We start from the raw sequence: 13,727 nt of genomic DNA, 5'->3' as shown, positions 1-13,727 counted from the left end.
ATATCAGAATCAGCGAATTACACAGGCAGCAGACTAGCCCAGCCCAGCACTTTAAACTCTGCAAACACCATTCCCCCCATTTTTTTTTTCAAGAACTCTGCAACACTGCAGTATACAAAGAGGGAAAGCTTAAAAACTTAAGTCAGACAAAATATTAGGGGCTGTTCTTCCTATCATAAACCAACATGTGCAAGGTGCTGAGGGTGGTGATGTTGTGAATGCTACTGAGCAACCCACAGTGAGGAGACGGAGAAGAGTGTACAGACCCAGGGTAACCTACCAAGGGCTACATGAGTTGGAGATAGTGGAGCGCTATAGGGTGAATAGGGACCTCCTGCAGCAAATTGTTGAACTGTGTCGGCAACGCCTCACACACAGAACTAACAGAGGGGAACCCATTCCAGTGGATACCAAGGTATGTGTTGGCGTTACAATACTACCTACAGGTACCTTCCAAAGACCAACTGGTGATATGATGGAGATTTCACAGGTATCAGCATCCAGGGTACTCCACCAGTTCCTGGATGCCATATCAGTACATGTCGGTGACCACATATATTTCCCCACATCCCTTGAGGCATTGGCCAGCAATATGCATCTTTTCCACCAAATAGCAGAATACCCTGAGGTAGTGGGTGCAATAGATTGCATGCACATACGCATAAAAGCACCACCCGGTGAGTGGGGTAGGGTCTTCATCAACCGCAAGGGCTTCCCCTCTATCAACTGCTAGTTTCTGTGCGATGCCCAGGGCATAATAATGAAAGTGTATGCTGGATGCCCTGGAAGCTATCATGATTCCCACATTTGGCATTTGACCCAGCTGTACCAGAGATTTGCCAATGGGGACATCCCTGAGGGTCACTTAGTGGGGGATACTGGATATGCACTGGAGCCATGGCTGATGACACTCATCAGAAATGCACACACACCTGAACAAGAACTCCATAATGAGGCACATGCACAAACAAGAAACATAATTGAGCATGTGTTTGGGATGCTCAAGGCATGGTTCTGGTGCCTGGACACATCTGGTGGAGCCTTGCAGTATTCACCAACTACATGTACCCAAATTGTTATGGTATGTGCCATTCTACACAATATGATCCTGCCAAAACAGCTGCAGGAGGAACAGCATGGGGCAGGGCAAAAAAGCCCCCCACCATTGCCAAGGCCTGCACAGGCACAGCGTGACTCAGAGGAGGAACAACCTGAGCCTGCCCCAGTAGGCAGAAGGAGGCATGCCCAGTATGCCCTGGCCTTGGCAAAGAGGCAATACATAGCACAAACACTGACTCAGTAGGAACCCTGGAAATGACACCTCTCTCTGACTAACACATACAGTAAAAGGGATGCCTAACTTGGCACTACCTGTTCTCAAACATGTATAGTGAGTGTACTATGTGCATCAGACATAGGCAGCCATGCAGCACCACCTGAGGCATGAGTGCTCTATTTTAAGCAATATAAAGCACTGCTAAGAACATTTTACCAGTATTGAGAATATTTGAATACAATTGGGCATAGCTGTGCACCGTGCTAACCAGTGCAACGTTGGGCAAAGTTGGGCAATGTTGGGCAAAGTCGAGCAAAGTCAGTTAAACACGCTCACACCTGCTTTACTGTTCCTTAACCAGTCAGGTCTGCCCAGCAGGAAAATAAAAAGCAGTGACAGGGCTCGAACTCAGGATACTGTGCACTATAGTCACAGTACTGAACCAATAAGCCTTGACAGCATTTCACTGGCACAAACACAACTTAAGTCACTCACACATACCAGTTGGGGGGGGTAACATACCTAACAGTCACAGCCAGCAGGACAATTGTAGACAAACGCAAACACAAACAAATGCTGTATCATGCCCTCTGAAGAGGCATATGTGTAACCTCCCCCCAGGCCTATGCAGACAGATAACAGCAGGTCAGGCAGTGTGATGTGGGTTGGGTAGGCTATGAAGTCACAAACTAATATGTGTGAAATTGGAAGCTAAGGTCTGTAGTGCAGTGGTATGCCTCAAGCCAGTATGATAGGCAACAGTACAGACTGAAATGGAGTACCTGACATAGCAGTGCAGGCCTAGCAAATGTGTATAAGTGTCAGGTATACCCCTCATCCTATGTACACCCACAGTAACAATCAGGTGTGCCCCCCGGGTAGAAATGTACAAATAATAGCTGTCCCCCCTGTATGTAGAAATGTTGATAAGTCTATGCAAATTGACTCATGGAAGCCCTGCAGGCAGAGCGTGCTTCCTGTCGATGTACAACACAAAGGTGAGCCATGAAGTAAAAACCATCTTGAATTTTCACACACACATATATAGTATATATATATATATATATATATATATATATATATATATATATATATATATGGATCTACCTGACAACATCGACATGTCAGAACACCGACAACGACTTAGAAAATCGACAAGTCAGAAGACCGACGGAGGAAAACACCGATGCTGAGAACACTGAGATGGGGAAAGGATGTGTAAGTATGCGGTAGTGACGGACATTAGGGTGCGAGTAAGGTAAGTGTGCGATGTTGATGGTCTGTAGGGATAGGGGTGGGATAAGTGAGTTCGGGTTAGGGCGCTGGTTAGGTAAGGGAGCGAGTAAGGTAAGTGTGCGATGTTGATGGTCTGTAGGGATAAGGGTGGGATAAGTGAGTTAGGGTTAGGGCGCGGGTTAGGTAAGGGTGCAGTAGTGATATTTTTTGGGTTAGGGGTGGGTTAAGTGAGTTAGGGTTAGGCCGGGTTAGGTGAGTGTGCGATAGTGACGGACCTTAGGGTTAGGGTTTCGGTTAGGGTTGTAGATAGTTGTGTATGTAAGGGTTAGTGTTGGTTTGTAAGGATTTTGGTGTGCTTGTGTTGTGTGTGTGGGTTTTGGACAGGGATTTGTTTTGTTTGTTGTTATGATGTGTCGAGTGTATGAGGTGTCGTGTTTGTGAACTGTCGATTATGTGGTGTCGGTGAAGTTGGTGTTGGTGTTATGACGTGTCGATGTTGTCAGGTAGATCCATATATATATATATATATATATATATATATATATATATATAGTATATATATATATATATATATATATATATATATATATATATATATGCCCATAGTGGACATGCTCACACACTTGAACAAATTTAGCAAATGTCAGTCAACAACATACTGAAAGGTCATACTGGGCATGCTCACACACGTAAATAAATGAAGCAAATTTCAGTCAACAACATACTGAAAGGTCATACTGGGCATGCTCACACAGGCCATGTCTGAGTACAGCAGTGGGCCACATATATCTGGCAGTTGCAGTTCTTACTCCAGACACATGACAGTATTCACCAATCCTACCTTGCACACACTGTGAAATGAAAACAGACCCATATAATATATTGGACCCCTGTCATAATCAAACTATGTAATACAAGTACTTAAGGTGTTCAAAGAAAGTGAAAATCCAAAGAAGATCAATAAATCTCTGATCAGTATAATCAAGAAACAATGAGCACTCCTAACATTATCCAAGCCATGTTCTGCCAAAAATATTGCCAAATAGTCCCTTGAGAACCATGAAGCTTACTTTAGCTATGTCTTAAATATCAATGTAAACTCATATATGTTCTGAGTCATTGCAAAGTGTAAATGAATATATGTACATGACTGACATTGCCAACATATTGTCAGACAGGTTCATACATATTTACCCCCCACTCACTGACAAAAGGGCCCATTACCATACTTGGGGGTTGTGAAAACCCAGAAATCACATATACAATGGTTAAACAGCTCTATCCAAACCTAAAAACACGGTGTCTATGGGATGACATGGTGTCCCTGGCTGTGTCATATGTGGACTCCAAAACAAGCAGACCCTGCACCTGAACAGTCTGTTGAGATTCACCCTCTGTACGGGATATGAAACTGTTGAATGGGTTACAGTAACGTTTGGCACACTCCACAAATGTAGGTGCACAACAGACCATGGGAACTATTCTCTTATAAGCCTAATAAGCCTGATCTGCAAGGCCATGGAGTCCATCATTATTGAACTCATAAACAGAGCTATTGGGAGCCTACAAATACTCATCCTACCCATTTTGGTTTGGTCAGGGGCAGATCATGGTCCCTAAACTTGCTAGACAGTTTTCAAGGCAGTTGACCAGGACATACATCAATGAAATGAGATCCACACGGCCTACATAGACCTAGAAAAGCCATTTTCCAACATCCCACACACATGTTGTATCCACAAAAGCAACAACCTGTGTTTAAACACATATGTCATCTGATGGGTTGCCAACTGGGGCACAGATAGATCCCACAAGGTAAGAATTGTGGTCTCCCTGTTGGACTGTAAGCAGGTAACAACTGCTGTCCCCCATGGCTCAGTCCTGGGACACATCCTGTCTGGTGTATACTTTTCAGAAATACAGTCAAACACACAAGGGCTATGGTTAGCAAAGTTTGTGGATGACTGCAAAAAGGTTGTCATAATCAATGTTTGGGACAACAGAGAGATCCTTAAAAAGGGTCTCAGTCAGAGAGATGTGGTGTCAAAATTATGGCCTCGAGCTACAGTCATACAAATACCACATAGGTGCCAACACCCTAAATATGGAGGTAATAAGGGATCTATGGACACATGTGGATAGTCATCTGTACTTTCAGAAACACATTCACAAAGTAGTTAAAAACTCATGCTATGTGTTTCCAAAAATTGCCAAAGTCTTTGCATGTAGGTCAAAAGAGGTTCCCTCTACTCATGAGTCATCAGACCCATCAGAGAGTACCACCACACACTTACGATGAATCTGACTAGGCACCTTCAGCAGGTGGAAAGACCACTGAAGTACCTCAACAAGAGGATTACTGGCCTCAAACAGTTGCCCCATGCAACAAGACTGAAGTAACTCAATCTGTACTCTTTTGCATACTGTCTGCTCAGGCAATCTCTGCCCAACAGACAGGTCCATGTCCAATGCAGAACTGATGTACATGCTCTATCTGAAGTAAACCCAAGCTCACTGTGCCACATGCTCTAGGGATATAATCATCACAACAATAAATAGAACATGTTGCAGGGATACATTACTAACTCACAGATTATCCTTGCTTTGGAACAGGCTCCCCACCTACATTAAGCTGAGTCCCTCACTAACACTCTTCCAGAGGAGCCTTGATGACTTTATGTGAAACTGAACTGTCATACCATGGATCACTTCATCAGCTGTACTACACAGAGGCATAGGGAACTAACCCCATGTGTGGTGATAGCTGCACACTCTGGCAATACTAATATGTGCTTTCAGGCAGATAGCCTATTACCTACATATATTCCTATATATGTAGGGGAAACACAGTATAATAAGCCAAAGATGTATGGGCAGAGATGCGTGTAAGAGGGTGACCATGACAGGGAGCCATCCAGGACTGTCCCACCCAGCACACATCCCAATGGCACAGAAGACATGAGGTGCACATCTCACCCACTGTACATAATAGCCACCAGTATCTGTAAGCATTACTGTTTATGTGGTGCATGTGCCTGCTGTACAACATGACTGTACAACGAAATACACATCTACTATCTGTAGACATGTACCTGCCACATAGGTTCATAGGTATGCAGTAGACTATCTTCATGAAGGCATATATTAGCCTAGGCAAGTTGTGCAGCTTTTACCACCTCATTGATTAGTCTCCTAAGCCCTACTTCTAATAGTTAGTACATTAAGTCCCTTTCTAGTGGGGCTGCTGATGTGATGCCTGGTGTGAATTGTCCCATTTCCCATCCACTCATCAAGGTTCCTATTGAAGAGTGTCAGTGAGGGGCTCTGTCTGATGTACATTGGGACTCTGTTCCACAGTAAGGCAAGTCTCTGGGATAGTACTCTATCCCACCAGCATGTTGTATTCATTGTCATGACAAGGTTCATATCCCTGGAGTGTGTAGTGTGACTCAGTTTTGTTATCCTTAGATGGAGCATGTTCAACAGTTATGTGTTGGACATGGCTGTGCATGTTAGGCAGAGTGTGCCTCTGAGTAGGTGGTACGCAACAGAGAACAGATTTAGTTTTACCAGTTGTGTTGCATAACACAACTGTTTGAGGCCAGTAATCCCCTTAGTGAGGTACCTCTGTGGTCTCTCCAGCTGCTGGATATGCTTAGTCGAATACATCCTAAATGGTGCATTGTACTCAATGATGGGTTTGATGACTTAAGAGTAGAGGGCCACCACTACCTCTTTTGATCCTGATGCAAACCCTTTGTTGATTAGGTGGGCCACATAGGATTTCCTAATCACTTTGGCAACATGGTTGTCAAAGGAAAGACAACTATCTGCTTGTGTTCCCAGATCCCTTATTACATTGTCAGTTTTTAGGGGGTAACACCTATGTGGTAGTTTGTGGTTACTTTGCTTTCCCCAAAGGGGATTACTATGCATTCTTTCACATTGAGCTTGAGGCCATGATACTGACACCACACATCTGTCTCATAGAGTCTCTTCTGGAGAATATTTGTGTCATCCAGGGAATCTATTATGGCAAACAGTTTGCAGTTCCCAGCAAACGTAGTCAACCACAACCCTCCTGTGTTGGCGTGTACTTCTGAGAATTATATACCAAACAGGAGGGGCCCCAGGACTGAACCCTGGGGGACACCAGTTATTACCGGTTTAGAGTCTGACATGTAGCCAGCAACTCTTAATTTGTGTGATCTATCTGTGAGCCAGTTTGCAATCCATCTTGTGATGTATGGATTTATGCCCAGGTTGGTGAGTTCAGCTATGATACCTGACTGGGGAATGGTGTCAAAGGCCTTAGCGAGGTATAGGTAGGCTGTTTGGAGCTCCTTTCAATCATCTGTAGCCTGGGTAACTGTCTCAAATAAATCCACCCATTTCAGGAGGCATGATCTGCATTTGATGAAGCCAAACTGGGTGTACTCAACTGTGTGCAGGTTCCCAATGTCTTTATTGTTGACTTCCGTTATGATTGGCTCCATTGCCTTGCAAATCAGACTTGTCAGACTCAGAGCGGGAATGCCAAGGGTCTTTTGTGGCCCCGCCCCTGTGGAGTGGGAAGAACATTGCTCTGCAACATTCTATGGGTACATATCCTGTAGAGAGGATGTAGAGAGAGGTGTAAGTATCCTTGATGAATATGGATACATCCCCACACTATGTACTATGATCCAGGTTCTGATGCTGGAAGATATGGAATGAAGAGTATCCTGGTAGTGCTGGTGTGGTCTCTGGAGCCTTGAACTAGGTTTCTGCTACTGCACAGATATCAATATTCTCCATACTGAGAAGTGCCTCGAGTGTGTGCATTTGGAGGCTGAGACTTCTGGCAATGAGTACCATTTAGCTCACTTTGTGGTTATTTGTGTTGGTTACGGGGTTTGGTTTGTCCTGAATGACCGGTGTTCCACACCTGAAGTCAACACCTCATTGGTCCAATCCGACCATAAGCTAATTACCCTACATATCCACATTCTGCCCCCACCCCCATTAAGGAAACCATGTTAAAAAATTTCTCCAAAGCCAACTTCATGCTTCTTTAGACAGAAGTGATGAACTTCATGACATCCATGCAGATGGACAGTACAGTTACTACTACTGAATCCTACACAATTGCACTTTATAAGCACTTACACGAGTGCATGGATCATGCTATTCCAAACAGACCCAAGACGCTATCCTCCAAAAAAGGATGCCAGTCTGGGGGTCCCCTGCCATAAACAAACTGTACAACAGAAGGAAGAAAGTGTTGCAAAAGAGAGTAAAATCCCATGAGTGGAGGAGCTCCCTGGTCAGCCTCAGTAAGAAGCTGTGATCCCTGATAAAATCCTCCAAAGCTAGTTACGAAAACAAAAATGCAACTGATTCTAAAGACAACCACAAAGCATTCTATAGCTATGAAAAGAATCTCAATGGCAACACTCAGATCTGCTCTGAGTTACAGCACAATGGCACTAAATATACAGACCCAACTGATATTGCCAACATCCTGGCAGATAGGTTCAGTGCTAACTTTACCCACCTCTCACCCATTAAAGAGCCCATTTCTATACAGGAAGAATGCAAAGTTCCTGTAATCACGGCTGCACAGGTAAAAACCACACCCTACAAAGCCAGGAACACAGTATCCATGGGACCAGATAATATCCCGGGCTGCGTTCTATATGAACTACAGAATGAACTGGCACCCTACCTAAATACCATGTTCAATCATAGCCTCACCTCAGGCTTTGTGCCCACTGAATGGTGCACCACGACTGTTATCCCACTCCATAAAGGGGGAGCCATGACGGACCCTGGCAACTACCGCCCCATTAGCCTGACGAGCCTGGTCTCCAAGGCCATGGAACATATCATGGAACTTATAAATAAAGACATTGGTAATCTCCAAACTCTGGACCCCAACCAGTTCAGGTTTGTAAAAGGCAGATCATGTCTCCTAAACCTGATGGACTTCTTTGAAGCAGTCACCAAAGCCGTAAACAAGGGTAAGGTGGTTCACACAGCCTATCTAGATCTTGCCAAGTCTTTCAACACCATCCCCCACTCTGGAATTATAGATAAACTCACTAAACTAGGTATAAATCCCTATGTCACAAGATGGGTTGCCAACTGCCTCACTGACAGAACCCACACTGTGAAAGTAGCAGACTCCATATCCAACTTCAGACGAGTGACAAGTGGAGTACCACAGGGTTCAGTCCTGGGTCCTGTCCTTTTTGGTATCTTCTTCTCTGAAGTACAGGCTAACACAGAAGGTCTTTTGCTAATGAGGTTCGCAGATGACTGCAAACTAGGAGCCATAATCGAAACTACTAACGATGTGGACATCCTACAAAAGGGTCTCACTGAGACAGATGCCTGGTGTCAAAGCCATGGCCTGAAGCTCAATGCCAAAAACTGCATTGTCATCCCCTTTGGTAAAAACTCTGTAACCATGAACTACAACATAGGCAGTAGTATACTTAACACCAAAAGTGTGATAAGTGACCTTGGGACACAGGTGGACAGTAGTCTCTCCTTTGATAATCACATCCCCACAGTAGTCAGGAAATCCTTCTATGTGGCACACCTCATCACAAAAGGTTTCTCATGCAGAAAAAAAGAGGTCATTGTTCCCCTCTACTCATCACTCATTAGATCCATTATAGAGTACAATGCCCCTTTTGGTATGTACCTCACAAGACATCTACAACAACTGGAAAGGCCACAGAAATACCTCACAAAGAGGATCACTGGCCTCAAACACATGCCCTACAGAGACCGTTTCTAAAAACTTCAGCTTTACTCCATCACATAATACTTACTCAGAGGTGATCTCTGCCTAACATACAAAGCTATGTCAAACCCAGAGCTACTGGACATGCTCCACTTAAAGAAATCCTAATCCCTCTGAGCTACAAACTCTAGGGACCTAAACCTTGTCACCACAATAAACAGAACATGCCAGAGGGATAGATTCCTGTCCCAGACACTTCCCATACTCCAGAATAAACTACCTATCTATATCAAACAAAGCTCCTCATTAGAACTCTTCCAGAAAAATCTTGATGATTGGGTAGGAAATAGGAAATTCACCCTGGGGATCACTTCTGTGTCTCTGCTCGACAGTGGCACAGGAAAATACATTTCTTTGGTGGCAAAAGCCAGGGTACCTTTTTGGCTGGGCTTGTATAGGCACCAGGGCCGATAGCCTAGTACCTACCTATGAACCTATGAACCTTTGAGCCTTGCCTAAAAAAAGGTAATATGGGGACAGCAAGAGCCTTGGCCAGTATTCATAACCATAGGGGTGACAGGTGCAAACCATCTCTAGTGAAGCAATGAGGCTTGTCTATCATGTCATCACAGGCAGACAGAGACTGGATCCCCTTTGAATGACACCAGAAGCTCAGCCAGTTGTTGAAGTTTATCATCTTTCTGTTATATTGCTGTATCATGTAGGTGAAGGTAAGATGCTACTCAAGGTCAGGGTCATACCAGCCTGGGTTACATGATCATAGAGCTATATATCTCTTGTCGTGTTGTCCTGGGAAGTATGTCTCAGATCATTCACACTGACATGTACAGAGAACATGTCCTATATGTACCTGTTCTGGAGTGATGTAAATGCTTGTGTTATGTGGTGGATCATAGCACCTGACAGACAACTGAAGGTAACCTTCCCCTTGTCCAGCCGAGTGAGTGGAACATCTGTGTGCCTGACTATGGAGTCACCTATTACTAGTGTGTTGGGTATGTTGTTTTGCCTTAGGGACTGTTGTGAGGCACACTGCTTTGGTGTATTATGTGTTTTCTGGCATGTGCCTAGCAGTGCATGTTGCTTGCTTGTCTGCTTAGGAGGACGCTCTCTCTTTTTCAGATTAATATTTTTATTCTCTGAGTATGGTAATGTGTATTTATGTGTGTGTTTTGCTGGTGCTTATATTGTAGGTCTATGTGAGACTGTAGGTGTTGTGGTTGTATGACCCCACTCCTCTTGACTGTATTGTTCAGTATTGGGTTGACAGAGCTTAGCCACTGGTTTGACCCTGTGTGTGCCAGTATGTGGTGCATCAACCCATATATGATATGGTCATGGCCTATGCATACAATACACTCACAATACACCTAGTATGATAAGCCTGATGAGGTTAGCAAATGTGAAAAAACCTTCGGGCAAACTGTTAACAAGTAATGTCTGTATTGCACCCGGTAACTCCATATTGCTTGCTGAAGTGTAAAGACGTACTTAGTTTGGATTAAGAACCCCAACTGTGTGTGTGTCTGTGAGTGTGTGTGTCTCCCTGGGGAGGAGCAACCTTTTTGGAGACAACTCACACCCCTTAAAAGTGGTATACTCTTCTTTGTCAAGTCTGATAATGTCACCATCTGACTAATATACCTGTGGAAAGGTGAAATCCCAATAATGTGTATAGCGTGTCGTGTAAATGTGTACTGCTGTAGTATCATAATGTAGTTCGGTAGGGGTTTGAGTCCTGCACTTGTCAACTGTGTGTGCATCTTCCTTGGGAGGAGTAACATTTTTGGAGAGTACTCACACCCCTCAAAAGTGGTATACTCATCTTTGTCAAGTCTGATGATGTCACCATCCTACAAATTTACCTGTGGGAAGGTGAAATCCCAGTAATGTGTAGAGCGCATCATGTAAATGCATAATGATGTAGTATCATAATGTAGTTAAAAAGGAGTTTGAATCTTGCACTTGCCCACGATGTGTATGAGCGTATGACACCGTTGGTCAATGTGGAGTGGGTTTTGATTTTTCTAGTGTATGACATATCACAATGACAACTGTATGTGCATTACACATGTAAGGTAGCTGTGGGGCAAAGCCATATACATACATGTGACCTCAATTATTTCATAGGTGGGTACTCTGCTTTCTCCATGAAAGCATCTGTTATCTTTGTCAGAGCGTGCTGGTGCTTTCCAGAACTTAGGTCACTTCTGTATGCTTGTGACAAGTTTAGCCACTGTAGTGATCCCTGGGCTACATCTTCTGTTTCACATCCACTCATCACGGCTTCTATTGAAGAGTGTGAGTGAGGGTTTATGCTTGAGGTATATTTGAATCCTGCTCCAAAGCAAGCAAAGTCTGGCAAAGATGGCTAATCATTATAGGTGTGCAACAACCTCTGTGGATCTGCATGCAAACCCTTCACAGAGGGATTTTCAAAACCCTTTGGTAATGTGATTATCAAAGGAGAGATGACTAAACACATGGCTCTATGTATACATTAGTACCTGTTCCACATTTTGGGGGCTACTACCTATGTGGTACTCTGGGAATACTTTGTTTTTTAAAAGTGGATAACTATGCTTTCTTTGGCTTATAGCTTTACAGCATGAGTTTGACACCAGGTATCTGTCTCTATGATACCCTTTTGGAGGATGTGTGTGTCATCTGGAGAATAAAGTATAGCCCACAGTATGCATTTTTATCAGACGTGGGCAGACATATCTCTACTGTGTTTGCTTGTACCTAAGAAAGCTATATGCCAAACAGGAGTGGTCCCAGGACTGAGTGGAGGTGAATACCACTTGTTACTGGCATATAATTGTACATGCAGGCTGCAAATGTTACTGTGTGTCCTACATCTGTGCATCAGTTGTCAATCCATCATCTAACAATTGTTTATGGTCAGTCTGTTGAGGTTATGTATAATACCAGAATGTGGGATGGGTATGAATTGCTGGTGAGCTATAGCTTGGCTGTGTGGACCTCCCCTCCCTCACCTATGCTTTGTTAACTGGCTTGAAGCCTACTAGGTGTAGGAGCCATGATCTGGCCTTTAGAGAACCTAAGTTGGTATGGTGCAGTGTTTGCAGGTTCATAATGTCTTTGTTAATGAGTTCCATAATGCTGTGCTCCATAGCCTTCTAGATAACATCTGTCTGGCTTATAGGGTGAGAGTTTCCAGGATCTGTTGTAGTTCTATCCTTAATAAATTTATGTTAACATTTGCACTGGGTGTGACGAGGGTGGACAGGATTAGAAATAAGTATATTACAGGGTCAGCCCAGGTTTGAAGGTTAGTAGACCAAGCCAGATAGGCAGGATTAAGTTGGTTTCTACATGTGCTGAGGAGGGATGCAGAGTATATTGTGAAATAGATGCTAAGGATGAAGCCGCCAGGTAACAGGAAAAGAGGAATGCCTAAGATGAGGTGTATGGCTGTGGTGAGAGAGGACATGCAGGTGGATGGTGTGACAGTGCAAGATGCAGAGGGCAGGAAGAAATGGAAACAGATGATCTACTGTGGCAACCCCTAATGGGAGCACCCAAAAGGCGAAGAAGAAAAAGACATTGTAGCTCAACCCTTGTGAACTGTGAACACCATTACTGTGTGTCATTCCACAAGTATGTAACCTGTATAGAGGCTGCATCTGAACAGAGTGTTTAGGGGAGTGGTGACTTCATATGTCAGCTTGTGTATGACACAGCCAGGGACACTGTCCACTACCATTGCCACTGTGGTTTGGACTTTGGTAAAGAGATGTTTTAACTAGAGTGTCTGTGAATCATCAGGTTTTACATTCTTCAGGTCTGGAAATGTGGCCCTTGTATAACGACAGGGTGGTGAAATCCGCATTCAAACTGTCTAGCAAGAAATTGGTAATGTTAGTAAGATAAGTGTACTTTGTGACCATTTACATTAACTGTGACCTGATCTGAGATTTCCCCTGTAGATTATAAACAACACAAAAGAAAGCTTTAAAGTTGTCTTTGGAATCCTTGCCAATTTGTATTTTGAAGCTTGCCTTGTATGTATAATGAGGGCTTGTATTTCCCCAATGATACTGACCAGAGAGGTTATCCCTTCTTGGTATGTAACTATATTTAGTTTATGGCAGGGGTCCATGAGACTAATGCACTTTTACTGTATAAGTGAGAATTTCTTGTGTTTGTGATAGCACGGTCCATGCAACCCTGTAGGTGAACAGTGTGCATTACTAAAGGATTATCCAGCTGGGACAGTGTTAACCTTAGTAATGCAAACCAATGACAGATAGCAACAACAGCATCACCCACAGCACAGTTTTAACCCGTGTCATACACACACATTGTGTACTCAAGTTCCAAAATGTGTGTAGTACAATGTATACTGGCCACCAATAGAAACTATGGAGTGTTAACACTGGCCAATACAGGGCATGTCACCCTGCCCATGTGTCCAATATGCATGTGCATGCAGAC

Source organism: Protopterus annectens, chromosome 2.part1 (genome assembly GCF_019279795.1).
Source record: "Protopterus annectens isolate FY-2018-M chromosome 2.part1, PAN1.0, whole genome shotgun sequence".
Classification (NCBI taxonomy): domain Eukaryota; kingdom Metazoa; phylum Chordata; order Ceratodontiformes; family Protopteridae; genus Protopterus; species Protopterus annectens.
This window is presented reverse-complemented; position numbering follows the sequence as displayed.